Source organism: Rhinatrema bivittatum, chromosome 5 (genome assembly GCF_901001135.1).
Source record: "Rhinatrema bivittatum chromosome 5, aRhiBiv1.1, whole genome shotgun sequence".
Lineage (NCBI taxonomy): Eukaryota > Metazoa > Chordata > Amphibia > Gymnophiona > Rhinatrematidae > Rhinatrema > Rhinatrema bivittatum.
This window is the reverse complement of record NC_042619.1, coordinates 252,853,932-252,868,821: the sequence shown is the minus strand read 5'-3', so window position 1 is coordinate 252,868,821 and position 14,890 is coordinate 252,853,932. Positions and strand designations below refer to the sequence as shown.

General features: G+C 46.5%; 1 protein-coding gene across 3 annotated transcripts in view; it reads left to right on the top strand.

Annotated features, from left to right (window-relative positions):
* The window catches only part of XPO7 (exportin 7), a 314,334-nt gene that overhangs the window by 159,975 nt on the left and 139,469 nt on the right, over window positions 1-14,890 (top strand). The window lies entirely within an intron of this gene.

The following is a 14,890-nucleotide window of genomic DNA, read 5'->3' as shown; positions in this document are numbered from 1 at the left end:
ATTCAGTACACCCTACAGGTGTTCAGAGAGCAGCTTCTGAACTTGAAGGTAGTCCCAGACCATGGGCACCGCAGCATCCAAAGCTTGCATACCTGCTCCTAAGAACTCTGGAACCTGAGACAGGGTGAGTTGACATTTTGCCAGGTTCACCACCCAGCCTAGAGACCTCAACTGCAGCAAGACCTGACATACTGCGTGTCTGCAGAGGGCTTTCAACTTTGCCCAAATGAGCCAGTCATCCAGATACAGGTAAACCAGTACGCCCTTCTTTCTGAGTGCCACCGCCACAACCATCATCACCTCAGTAAACGTACATGGAGCCGTTGCTAGACCGAAAGGAAGGGCACACAGCTGAAAATGCTTCCCGAGGACCATGAACCTCAAATTGTTGGTAATCTGGGCGGATTGCTATGTACGTGATCTCTCTCTTTTTTTTTTTTTTTTTGGCACCACGAAATATATGGAAAACCTTCCTGTTCTTTGCTCCACTGTAGGCATGGAAACGATAGCTCCCAGCCTCTGTAACCAATCCACGGTTTCTTGGACCACTTTCCATTTGCTGAGTGGAGCACAAGGAGAAACCACAAACAAGTCTCGAAGTGGACAAGAGAATTCTAACATGTAACCGTCTCTTATCACGCTTAGGACCCACTGGTCTGTCATGACTTTGGCCCACTTCTCATTAAACATAAGAAGCCATGGTACAGTGATAATTTGAAGCACTAAACAGAACCGTAGAAAATTAGAGAGACACTGGCGGAAATGTCCATTTTCGGAATCCCTAGGAAAATATAGATTTCTCCTAACAAAATACTGTGCATTAACTAATAAAGCTAAAAAAAAAAAAAAAAGATTACTATGCTAAACAGATTCATGGAGTAATATTTAATTCTTAATTACTCTTTGATGGTAAACATTTAGTTAAGAACCCGTCATCTTCCTTCTTGAGAAATTATAACCTTTCAAAGGCTGCTTGCAATGAATATGCTACATTTTTTAAATAAAATGAATAGGTTGATAAATCATTTCCTTGTCTGTTCTCACAAGAGCCCCTGAAGATTCCTATAGGCTGTTTAAAAGACAACTCTTGACAGAGTAACCAATCTTGAAATTAATCAAATTATTGCTAAAATTAATCCTGCTATTCACCCATGTGATCCAATTCCAGCCAGTTCCTTGAAACAAGTATGCTGTTATTACTCAGACAATCACAACCTTAATTAATCTTTCTCTCTCAGAAAGAATTGTTCCATCTGGGTTAAAACAAGCTGTGATAAAGCCAATTCTGAAAAATAAAACCAGTAGAATCGATGATTGGGACAACTATCGTCCCATATCCAGTCTGTCTTTTCTCTTAAAAGTTCTTGAAAAAGCTGTGTTATCCCAACTTGTGAATCATTTAGAAGACCAAGATATTCTTTTCCCAAATCAATTTAGATTTAGGAAACATCGTTCAACTGAGACTTTACTCCTTTCCTTAATGGACCCTGTGTTACGAGGTTTTGATTTGGATGACTTATCTTCTTGTGCTAATCGATTTAACTGCTGTCTTTGACACTGTGGACCGTACCTTGTTATGCCATCAGCTGAGCAACACTGAGGTCGACGATAGTATTCTCAGATGGCTCTCTTCCTTTTTATCTAATAGGTCATTCCAAGACAAATTGGGCAATCACATATCTGATACTTTCCATGTTGAAATTTTCCACATTGATACAGGTATCCCTCAAGGTTTAGCTCTCTCGGAACTAGGAATTTCTTTCTTCTTGTATGCTGATGGCATACAGTTTTACATTCCATTCTCTAAATTATTCGAACATACAGCATCAACACTATCAATCTATATGAAAGCAATACAGCAAGAACTATCTCAACTTAAGCTAACATTAAACCCTAATAAGACTGAAATCATTTGGTTAAATAGAAACTCTTCTATAGTTAAACCTCTGGTTCTAGACTTGGATGCTTTCCAAATTACTCCCTCAAATCAAGTACTGGATTTAGGTATCCAGCTAGATGAAAACCTTAATATGAAAAAGCAAATCAATAAATTAGTTAAACCAGAGTTGCTTACCTGTAACAGGTGTTCTCCCAGGACAAGCAGGATGGTAGTCCTCACATATGGGTGATGTCACTGGACAGATCCCTATCACGGAAAGCTTTTCTGTCGAAGTTTCTAGAACTTTTGACTGGCACACTGAGCATACCCAGCATGCCATAATCCCTGTAGCCACAGGGGTCTCCCTTCAATCTCTCTTTTTTTTTTTTTTTCCATGCTGCAGTTTGCCTCGCGGTTAGGAGCTCTGTGAGAATTCTCTCACAATATTTCCTCATGGAAAAAAATTTGAAGATTACTTCATTAAAAATGTCCCTCATAGGGGTCTCCCATTGCGATATTGTTTTTCATCGCTCGGTGAGTAAAACTCTATCTCCATTTGGTTCCTGCTCCCCTTTCCTCGGTGTTTGCAGGCCATCGACCGTTTTTGCGGCCCCCTTTTTCTCTATCATGGCAACGGGTTTTAGAAAATATTCGGAGTGTCCCCGTATCATGTCGATTACCGACCCACATGATGTCTGTGTCCTGTGCCTTGGCTCATCACAAGACGTTAGTCGCTGCCCAAGTTGTGCCCAAATGACCATGAAGGGCAGACAGGCCCGCTTGGACAAGACTGAGTCCCTTTTTAAAATCAAGATAACTCCATTGACATCCACCCAATCGTCACCGGCAGGAACATCGAAAAAATCCATTGACAAACCTCGCTGGAAGCACCAGGGCAGGGTGACCATCCATCACAGGCACACCATCTATAAGGTATCTCTCCGGCACCGAGGAAGACGATGCAAAGACCGGACCGAGCACAGAGGGAAATATTGGCACCGATGCGATTCCATTCCTGGTGCCGGCAGCAACACCGCATCGGCCTCGATGGCTATCGAGCCGACTGCGAAGAGGAAACGGGTGAAAGAGCCTCCAATTTCCTCCCTACCCGAGAAACCGAGGCGATCCCCACCGATATCAATGCCGGGTACTGAGGCCTCCACAGACACCTGTGGATGCGCCAGTTGCGCCTAGCCTGCCTCCCCTTGCAGCTGTTACAGATGGCAGCCTCCAGGGAGGAGTTGGACATACTGGTCCGACAGGCGGTCCTGGATGCCCTCAAACCTACAACAGCGATGCCAGCTCCTATACCGGCACAGACACCGGAGCCATCGATATTTACACCGCTGCTTGACAGCCTCGACACACTCATCAGTGCCCTTCCGACCCAGCCTGGACCATCGATGCCACAACAACATATTGAGTCTCTGAAACCCCCGATACCCATTCCGGGGTCCTCAGAAGACAAAGGCACGGAATCCAGTCCTCTTCCAGCACCGCATCCACCGATGCCGGAACAGATTCCTGGTCCATCGGGGCTCTCGGGACTGAGACGCCCACGATTCCCCTCTATACCATCGATGCCGCTGAAGTCTTCATTGGTGCCACCACTTCCTCCATCGAAGCCATCGAGGGATCCGTTGATGACAACACGTCCTACAGTACCAGCCTTTTTCCCTCCCTCGTGATCAGCCAGAGACCCCGTATGACCCATGGGAGGATGTTGACACAGACTCTTCTACAGAGGACATACTATCAGAACCATCTCCTCTGGAGGAAAGGAGATGGTTTCCCCCAGAAGACCTCTCCTTTGCAAATTTTATAAAGGAAATGTCAGAGACAATCCCCTTTGATCTGGTCACAGAAGAGGACATATGTCATAAAATGTTAGAGGTCCTCCAATTTGTGGATGCTCCCAGAAAAATTATGGCTATTCCCGTCCACGAGGTACTCTTGGACCTCCAACATCGTCTATGGGAGCATCTCTGCACTGTCCTGTCGATGAATAGGAAGACAGATGCAACATATCTTGTCCAACATACTCCAGGATTCCAAAAGCCACAACTACCCCATCAATCAGTGGTAGTTGAATCCACACAGAAAAAGACCCGGAGACTGCCCTCTCACTCCTCATCTCCCCCTGGAAAAGACCAAAAATTCCTGGACATCTTAGGTCAGAAAATCTTTATGGAGTCTATGCTAGTGTCACGTATAACTGCATATCAACTCTACATGACACAATATCAGAGAAATCTCTGGAAGCAAGTTCAGGGAATAGCTGATACTCTTCCCCAACAACATCAAGATAACCTCAGTGCCATATTACAGAAAGGCCTTGAGGCATAAAAAGTATGAAGTAAGGGCCGCTTACGATTCCTTTAAGACTGCTTCTCGATTATCAGCGACTGGAATCAGCGCCAGAAGGTGGCCTTGGCTTAAAGCATCAGATTTACAAACTGAAGTCCAAGACAAACTTGCTGACCTGCCTTATACCGAAGAAAATCTATTCGGTGACAAGATACAGGACGCAATGGCTCAACTGAAAGACCTGCGTCAGCTGTCCACGGTTACTACAGAGACTCCCTACTCGGTAAGAAGAACCACGAAAAGGGACCCCAGGAGACCATTTTATCGCTCACGCAAGTACTATCCACCTACATCTCGCGGAAGGCCAGCCAAACCACCTCAGAGAGGACATCCACGACAGCGTAAGCCATTCAGACCTCAGCCAGCTCCACAAGCAGGTCCAGCCTCTGGATTTTGAAATCTATCCAGAGAATAGCAGCCACTCCACAAATCCAAAACCAGACTTGCCAGTAGGAGGTTGACTTCACCACTTCATAACCAACTGGCTCAGCATCACCACAGACCAATGGGTTATATCCATCATAACCCAGGGATACCATTTAAACTTCCTCATGGTACCCCTGGATTCACCACCCAATCCACTGTGGATGCAAAAAGATAACATACCCCTTCTAGAGTCAGAACTGTACACCCTTCTGAGCACCAGGGCTGTGGAAGCCGTTCCCTGGGTACAACAGGGCAGAGGGTTCTACTTTCTCATTCCAGAGAAATCAGGCGGCCTCCGCCCCATCCTAGACCTCCGCAATCTCAACAAATTTCTACAAAAGGAAAAGTTCAGGGTGGTTTTCCTATGCACCATGCTTCCCCTTCTGCAAAAAGGAGATTGGCTCTATTCTCTGGATCTTCAGGACGCTTATGCTCACGTTCCAGTATTCCCACATCACCGCAAATACCTGCGTTTCATAGTGGGATATCAACATTTTCAGTACCGAGTTCTGCCTTTCGGTCTTGCCTCAGCACCACATGTATTTACAAAAGTGCCAAGCAGTGGCCGCGGCCCATCTACGCAAGATCAGCATACACGTGTTTCCTTACCTAGATGACTGGCTAATCAAGAGCCCATCCAAGCAAGGTGCTCTCGTGATCACTATCAATCTGCTACACTCGTTGGGATTTCACATCAACTACAAAAATCCCACCTGACTCCATCTCACCTTTTTACTTTCATCTGAGCAGATTTGGACACCACAGTCGCAAAGGCCTTCTTGCCCACCGACTGCGCAGCCACACTCTCCAAGCTAGCTTCGTCTCTGCGCACAAAAAAATCAACCTCAGCCATCAATTCCTAACGTTGCTGGGCCACATGGCTTCCATAGTCCACGTCACTCCTATGGCCAGGCTAGCCATGAGAATAGCTCAGTGGACTTTGAAATCTCAGTGGCTACAAGCCACTCAACCTCTTTCATCCTAGATCCATGTAACCGACCAGCTGCGTCTCTCACTTCTCTGGTGGACAAACAAAGCCAACTTGCTAACCGGTCTACCCTTCCAGCAACCAGTTCCGCAAGTAACTTTAACCACAGACACATCCAACTTGGGTTGGGGAGCTCATGTGAACAGCCTTCAAACTCAAGGTACTTGGACACAACTCGATGAAAAGTTTCAGATCAACTTCCTAGCGCTTCGAGCTATACGTTATGCTCTGTATGCATGCAAGGTCTGCCTTTCACACAAGACTGTTCTCATACAAACAGACAGGACATTTGCAATGTGTTACTTGAACAAGCAGGGTGGCACAGGTTCTTATCTCCTCTGCCAAGAAGCCACGCAGATCTGGGCCTGGGCCCTTGCACACTCCATTTATCTGCGGGCCACTTATCTGGCAGGCATACAAAACGTAGTAGCAGATCGCCTCAGTTGACAGTTCCATTCCCACGAATGGTCTCTGGATCCTGAATGGTCTCTGGACCAGAATCTTCCAACGCTGGGGTCAACCAAAAATAGACCTCTTTGCATCCGAACTGAATCACAAAGTGGACAGATTCTGCTCCCTGCACAGGCAACAGAACACGTTAGCCATGGACGTCTTCAATCACCCCTGGAACACAGGCCTCCTATATGCGTATCCCTCAATACCGCTAATAGCCAAAACTCTCGTGAAGCTTCAACAGGACAAAGGGTCAATGATACTCATAGTCCCGTATTGGCCTAGACAAGTATGCTTTCCCATGCTTCTCGACCTCTCAATCGGAGAACCAATTCGCCTGGGCACAGCGCCCACTCTCATAACTCAGAACCAAGGCATGTTACGCCATCCGAACCTTCAAACCCTATCCCTCACAGCTTGATCCTCCAACTGCTCAACCTTTCAACTGATATTTCTCAAGTGCTTGTAGTTTCATGAAAGCCTTCTACACGAAAATCCTATCATTCGAAGTGGAATAGATTCACCATATGGTGCATGCAAAAAGGTATCGACCCCTTTTCTTGCTCCACTCCATCTCTATTAGACTATCTCTGGCACCTTTCAGACTCTGGTCTTCAGACTTCTTCGGTGAGGGTACACCTGAGTGCTATCTCAGCGTACCACAAGAGAGTTGGGAATGCCCAGGTAACAGCACAACCCCTTGTGAATAGGTTTATGAGGGGCCTATTATAACTTAAGGCCCCCTCTACGGCCACCAGTCACTGAATGGGACCTAAATGTAGTACTCTCCAAGGAACTCACTAACCTAGACCTATCCAATCCTGACTTAGCCCTTTCCTCCTGGCATAAGATTACGGAAGCAGTTGCAAACAAATTGTGCCCAATTGCCTCCAAAACAATCAATCCCACAAAAAAAGGTAACCAACCCTGGTTCACACCTGAACTAAAACAAATGAAACAGGACCTACGTCACAAGGAAAATAGATGGCGCAAAACCCCCAACACAGCTACCCTTTCAGCTTACAAAGGATTTCTACATCGCTACAGGACTTCTATTCTACTAACAAAAAGGGAATTCTATTCCAACAAAATACACCATCTCCAATACAATGCCCAAGCACTGTTCTCATACGTAACACAAATCACTAAATCAACCCCTCCGCCTATTCCAGACGAACAAGCTCTATCCAAGGCTAATGAGCTTGCTACATTTTTTCAACAGAAGATATCAAATACGCTTGCCCTCCTACCTCCAACTACGACACCTTTCACTTCAGGCAAGAATCCTCATTCCCCTTTGAGAGCCAAGCTTGACAATTTTGACTCAATCTCCACCAAAGAGATCGAATCCCTCCTAAAAAGACAGAAACCATCCAGCCACCCAGCAGATAATATCCCGTCGAAACTCTTGCTTCTCATCCCAGACACGATCTCAGGACCTCTGACAAGTATCATAAACTGCTTTCTAACTCAAGGGATATACCCAGATAGACTAAAAACCGCTTCTCTCAAACCCCTCCTTAAGAAACACAATCTAGACCCTAATGATCCAGCCAATTTCAGACCCATCTCTAATCTCCCATTCTTAGCCAAACTAACGGAGAAACTGGTAAACACCCAGCTTTCAGAGTATCTAGAAGATCACAATATCCTATACCCTTCGCAATATGGTTTCCGCAAATCACGCAACACGGAAACCCTCCTCATTTCTCTTACAGACCATATTATAATGGGTTTAGACAAAGGCTACTCCTTTTTATTAGTCCTGCTAGACATCTCGGCGGCATTTGACACCGTCAACCATTCCATCCTTCTGGATCGCCTAACTGATATCTGTATCGCTGGATCAGCCCACAGTTGGTTCAAGTCCTTCCTCAGCAATAGAACCTTTAAAGTCAAAACCAATAATAAAGAGTCACCTTTAACGAAGTCCACTCTTGGTGTACCACAAGGATCCTCCTTATCCCCAACCCTCTTTAACATCTACCTCCTCCCCCTTTGCCAATTACTAACCGATCTCAATCTAATTCATTATCTGTATGCAGACGACGTACAGATTCTAATCCCTATAACAGGTTCCATCTCAAAAGCTCTCTCTCATTGGAATAACTGCCTCCTATCTATCACCAGTCTTCTCAACAGCCTAAACTTGGTCCTCAATGCCTCAAAAACAGAGCTCCTCCTCATCTCTTCAAACGAAGAAAACCTCCCCTTCCATCCCCACACAACGCCCACATCACCAATACGCATGTCAGAGACCTTGGGGTAATTCTAGATAATCGACTAAACCTAAAGAAAATGGTCAACACCACATCCAAAGACTGCTTCTACAGACTACAGGTTCTAAAACGTCTCAAACCACTCCTATTCTTCTATGACTTCAGGACAGTCCTCCAAGCATTGCTATTCGCTAAGATCGACTACTGCAGTGCCCTCTTCCTAGGCCTCCCCAAATCTACCACCAAACCACTGCAGATGATACAAAATGCCGCAGCGAGATTGCTGACCAACACCAGCCGTGGTGAACACATCTCTCCCATTCTTAGAAACCTACATTGGTTACCAGTGAATTGTAGAATTTTATACAAATCAATCACCCTAATTCACAAATTCATTCACCATCAACTTCAACTCGATCTTGAATTCCCCTTCAATCTACACTCCTCCAACAGACCAACTAGAGATATACACAAAGGAACTCTGAAATTTCCCCCGACTAAAGCCACACGCCTCTCCTCGACCAAAGACCGAGCGTTTTCGATCGCAGGCCCATCTATCTGGAATAATATCCCTTCAGACCTCAGATTGGAACCCTGCCTCTTAACTTTCAGAAAAAAACTCAAGACGTGGCTCTTTCACCAAGCTTTCGGGGATCCCCCAGACAATCACTAGTTGCCCTTCTCTTACTTGGACGATGGCCTTTGATCTTCATGAACGATGGACTATGGCACCTCTAGGTTAAAGCACTTTTAAGCTTTAACCCGTATCCTCTATTGTATTTCTTAATTATTACCACCTTTACTTCCTTCCAGCTACATAAGCTTCCAAGTTCCTTATCCTTGTTGAATGTAACTTTGCCTTATTCATTTCTTTTGTTTAATTTTCTTTAGTTACGCTACAGTTATACCCTTGTTAAATGTAAACCGATCCGATATGGTTACTACTATGAAGGTCGGTATAAAAAAGTGTTAAATAAATAAAATAAATACTTACAAGGCTCATGCAGTCCCCGTTTGAGCCTTTGCACTCCTGCGATGTTAAATTTCTTACATGGAAAGTTCTCTTCCTTGTAGCCATTACATCTGCTCGAAGGGTTAGTGAATTACAAGAACTTGTCACATACTCACCCTATACCAGGTTCCTACATGACAAAGTGGTCCTACGTACTTGCCCTAAGTTCCTTCCCAAGGTGGTTACTGACTTCCACTTGAATCAGTCTATAGTCTTGTCCACATTTTTCCCAAGGCCTCACTCACCAAGGCGAGAGGGTTTTACACACCTTGGACTATAAATGTGCACTTGCATTTTACCTAGAGCTCACTGCAGTCCATAGGAAATTTACCCAACTCTTTGTTTTCTTTCGATAAAAACAAACCGGGAGTTGCAGTGGGCAAACAAACTCTCTCCAATTGGCTAGCAGACTGTATTGAATTCTGCTATGAGAAAGCAGGCCTTCCTCTCCAGGGACGAGTGAAGGCGCATTCAGTGAGAGCTATGGCAACCTCAGTAGCACACTAAGGTTCAGTACCGATTGCCGAGATCTGTAAAGCTGCAACATGGAGCTCTCTTCATACATTTGCAGCACATTACTGCCTGGACAAGGAAGGACGTCAAGACTCTGCCTTTGGCCAATCTGTCTTGAAGAACTTATTTCCAGTATAATCCCAACTCCTTCCACATCCATCTGCTGTGATTTTCAAGCTGCCTCGTTTTTCCCAATAGTACACCAGTTGTGTGTGCCTGTTGCACAAGTTGTAAGCTGTTGGTCCAAACAAATATGAGTCCGCCTATAGCTTGCTAATCACTCACATGTGAGGACTACCATCCTGCTTGCCCTGGGAGAAAGCAGAGTTGCTTACCTGTAACAGGTGTTCTCCCAGGACAGCGGGATGTAGTCCTCACAAAACCCACCCGCCACCCTGCAGAGTTGGGTCCGAAACGTTTTATTTTATTTTTCTCTTGCTCCTTTTGCTACAAACGAGACTGAAGGGTGGCTACAGGGATTCTGGCATGCTGGGCATGCTCAGTGTGCCAGTCAAAAGTTCTAGAAACTTTGACAGAAAAGTTTTCCGTGATAGGGCTCCGTCCAGTGACGTCACCCACATGTGAGGACTACATCCTGCTGTCCTGGGAGAACACCTGTTACAGGTAAGCAACTCTGCTTTCTCCAAGGACAGCAGGATGTTAGTCCTCACATATGGGTGATGACATTGGATGGAGCCCAGCATGGAAAACTTTTGTCAAAGTTTCTAGAAACTTTGTGAGTAGGTTTCTAGAAACTTTGACTGGCATACTGAGCATGCCCAGCATGCTGCTACCCACGCATCCTCGCGGGGTCCCTCTTCAGTCTTATAGCAGAGTTTATGTAAAAGGAAATCAAAAACCCGAGAGAAACCCAACTCTGTGGGGCAGGTTTCATGAGGGCTAACATCCTGCTGTCCTTGGAGAACATGTTACAGATAAGCAACTCTGCTTTCTCCAAGCAGGATTGTAGTCCACACACATGGGTGATTAAGTAGCTTCAGGCCATTCCGAACAAGTGCTGCAGAGAACTGGTGCCAACGTGCACAACTGACACGGCAACAATCACAGGAGCAGGCCTGCACCCAAGGATAGGGCTCATGGAGAGAGAATTGGGTTTTATGGATGAAAGAGATTACGGAGGACAGACTATCCGAATTGACAGTCCTGCCTGCCATCCTTGTCCAGGCAACTTATTTATTTATTTATTTGACGAGTTTTCTATACCGTCATTCGGAATCGTCAAAATAACACCATCATAACTGTTTACAAAATATAAGGTTACAGGGATATGGGGGGGGTTAAACAAGGGTTTCAAGGTACAAACTGTTATTAAGCAAAGGGGAATGTGAGGCGAATGTGTGATGGGAATGTGAGGCAAATGTGTGATGGGAACTTCAAGTCGCCGCTCTGCAAATCTCGTGGATGGGAACTGCACGCAAGTGAGTAACCGAGACAGATATGGCCCATATATAGTGGGCTTTGACATGACCATCAAGCAACATGCCCACCTGAGGGTAGCAGAAGGCAATACAGTCCACTAGCCAAGGGGATAGGGTCTGCTTGGAGACTGCAACTTCCAATCTGTTTTTGTCGAAGGAGACAAAAAGTTGAGTGGAGAGGCAGTGGGGCGCTGTCTCTTCCAAGAAAAAGGCAAGCGCCCTCTTGCAGTCCAGCGGGTGTAGGGCACGCTCACTCTAGTGAGTGTGAGGCCTGGGAAATAAAGAGGGCAATACAATAGATTGGTTAAGATGGAACTCTGAAACCACCTTGGGAAGGAACTTCGGGTGCATTTGCAGGACTAACTTGTCATGACAAAACTTTGTAAAAGGTGGGTACAACACCAGAGCTGCTAGTTCACCAACCCTGCGAGCCAATGTAATCGTGACCAAGAATACAACTTTCCAGGAAAGGTATTTCAGGTCGCAAGATTGCAACGACTCAAACGGAGGTTTCATGAGTTATGAGAGGACCACTTTTAGATTCCCAGGAAATTGCTGGAGGGGCGAGTAGGAGGATTCAGCTGTAATAAGCCCCACATGAATCGACCCACGAGCAGATGGGAAGAAATCACAGTACCATCTGCACCCCGATAGTATGCCCTGATGATACTGAGGTGAACTCTCACTGAAGATCTGCAGACCAGACTCCGAGAGGAACAGCAGGTAGTAAAAGAATGAGGGCAGAGAGCATGAAAAAGGGTCCAGGCACTGTCCTTCACACCAAGATGAAAACCTTTTTTACTTTAGATTATAAGATTTTCTAGTAGATGGTTTTCTGGACTCCAGAATAACATGCAACACCCCTTCCAAAAGGCTGAGGGCCTGCAGAGTCACCCGGTCAACATCCAAGCCATGAGATCCAGGGCTTGTAGGTTGGGGTGGTGGAGCTTGCCCTGGTCCTGGGTGTATTCGGAGCTGTTCCCAGTCGGATCGGAGGGTGCGAGGCCAGGTCCTGAATGGTCGGAAATCAGACCTTGTGAAGGAGTTTCGGGTGCATTTAGGCCAGCAATGCGAACCCACATTTTGGGTCCCAGACCCTTTTTGAGGGTGCTTGGTTGAGCTTGGCGGTGGAACAGCATGAAAAAAAAAACAGAAAAGAAGCCTCAGATAAGTGCTGTAATTTATTTTGAGGAGGTTTCCTCCTGCTCTCTGCTGTGCTTTTCTCTCTCCCCTCCCCCTCCTTGCCCTGGCAATCTGATATTTAAAAAAGAAAAGCTAAGATCCCCACTCTCTGCCTGTACAGCGTGTAGGTTGCCAGGTAAGGCGACCTTGGCACTGTCGGGTGCATAGCTGCCAGCTCTAGGCTTTTGTGGATGGAAGGAGAAAGCACTGGGCTCACCTTGGGGCGGTTCATAGCACTTGAGAGGGAGAGATGGACAAGCCTGCCCATGGTCTCCGGAAGCACGAGGTATGCGGGGTCCTCTGAGCCGCGTCAGAAAAGAGTCCGATTTGTCTTGCGTGTACCCACTCTGGGAGACTTCTGGATATTGCTCTATGGCGGGTTTAGCACCTGCTTCACTGCCCTCCTTGTTTTTTTGGCGCACCGACTTCTGACGGGCCTGATACACAGTCTGCTGCGTGATCTGCAGAGCTGGTGGCCATCTTGAATGTTCCCGTGCAGATGGACTCTCTCTGGGCCAGTGCTAGGAGCAGGGGAGGAGCTAGAAGGTCCCCTGATTGATACTAGCGATTCCTCTGGCAGGGCCTTCATCAGGAGACACGTCTGCGATGGCTCTGGGAAGACTTTTTCACCAGAGGTTTTCTATTTTTTTACATCAGGCTTTTTTTGCACTTTTACTTGGCCGGAGGAAGGGCCAAGGGTTCCTGTCAAGGACCCTGGAAGAGGTCTTAGCACAGTTCTACCCTTTTCTCCCGGTCCCCGTTAAGAGGGTGTGGCTGGCAATTGAGGCACCAGGGCCCTCGTGGGAATATCTAAGTGTGCAGAGGAGCCTGGAGATGCAGATAGCTTGGCATCTAGAGGAGAGGAAGATTCCCCCGGCCCTGAAGATGATTCAATCATCCGTCTCTTCCATCGGGTTAGATTGGATTTTTGATTGATTGAATGGTTTCGTGTCTTCATCTGGAAGAGACAAAGCCACCAGAGGCTCGTGTGTAGGACTCCATTATTAAGGCTAAACATAAAACCATTACCGCCTTCCCACTTCACCCGAAGGTGGAGGAGATGATGTTGATGGAATGGGAATTCCCCGAGTCGGGCCTGAGAGGTGTTAACCTTCTGCAGTGGCTGTACCCTCTTCCATAGACTGTGCTACAGAAGTTTTTTCAGGTGCCGGTGGTGGATGCCTTGGTTATGGCTGTGACCAGGCTACCACTATCCTGTGGAGAGGAGTGCGTCTCTGAAGGCCCCTCGGGATAGAAAGATGGAGCCTCCTCTGAGAAGTTTTTGTATCCTCAATGAAAAGAGTGCAGATTTCTATCTGCTCGGCTCTAGTAGTCTGGGCTCTTTTGCTGGATCCAACAGCTTCCGGAGAGCAAAGAGGTGACCAGGATGGAGTCCACTGCAGCCTTTTTGGCGGATGCTCTGTATGATTTAAGAGTTTTGCTCGGACGGTGGCCCTTTCTATTGTGATGTCGCCTCTTGTGGCTATGCAATTGGGCAGCTGACTCTGTCTAAGACTTGGCTAGGGAAATTACAGTTTAAAGGCAAATTGCTTTCTGGGGAGGATCTGGACCAGTTGGTTAAGAACCTCAGTGATCCTAAGCCCCAGCACTTGCCAGAAGCTAAAGGTTGCTGCTCCTATAAAGCTAGCAGAGGTTGTGGACAATTCTGGGCCTCATGACAGTACCATCCCAGTAGGCAATATTTTGGTATCACCTCTGCTAAGTATTTGGGATCCAGGGGCTGGGGTCAGTCCTTTTGGAGAACCAGAAGACAGAGGAGATTCCAGCTCTTGTTCAGGAGCCAGAAGGGCCTCTTCCCAAAGGTCTGTGTATTCCCTCACTCTTGACACTTGTAGGAGGCCACCTGCAAGAGTTCTACAGGGAATGGATCCATATAAAAACCGATCAGTAGATATTGTAGATCATTTGTACTGGTTATGCCTTTAGTCTATATTTCCCTATTTGAGAAATCTTCATGGTCTCCCCTTGCTCTGCTCTGGCCAAGCAGAAGGTGGTTCTCAAATCCTCCTGAAGCTGCAGCTCTTGCGGGCAGTGGTATCTGTGCCCCATCGCAAAGGGGCCGAGGTCGGTATTCTATTTACTTCGTGGTTCTCCAGAAGGATGGGTCTGTCTGACCCATCTTGGATCTCAGGGGCATAAACCACTATCTGCGGGTTCCACATTTCCATATGGAAAATCTAAAGTCCATTCTGATTGTGGTTGGCAGGGGGAGTTACTGTGCTTGCTGGACCTGTCGGAGGCCTATCTCCATGTTCCCATTCGGGACAAGGCTCAACAGTACCCGTGGTTTTGTGTATTTCAAGAACATTTTTTGTTCCGAGCATTACCCTTTGGTCTCTCAACTGCTCCAAGTTTTCTCCAAGGTAATAGTCGTGGTGCGGCAACCCTCCA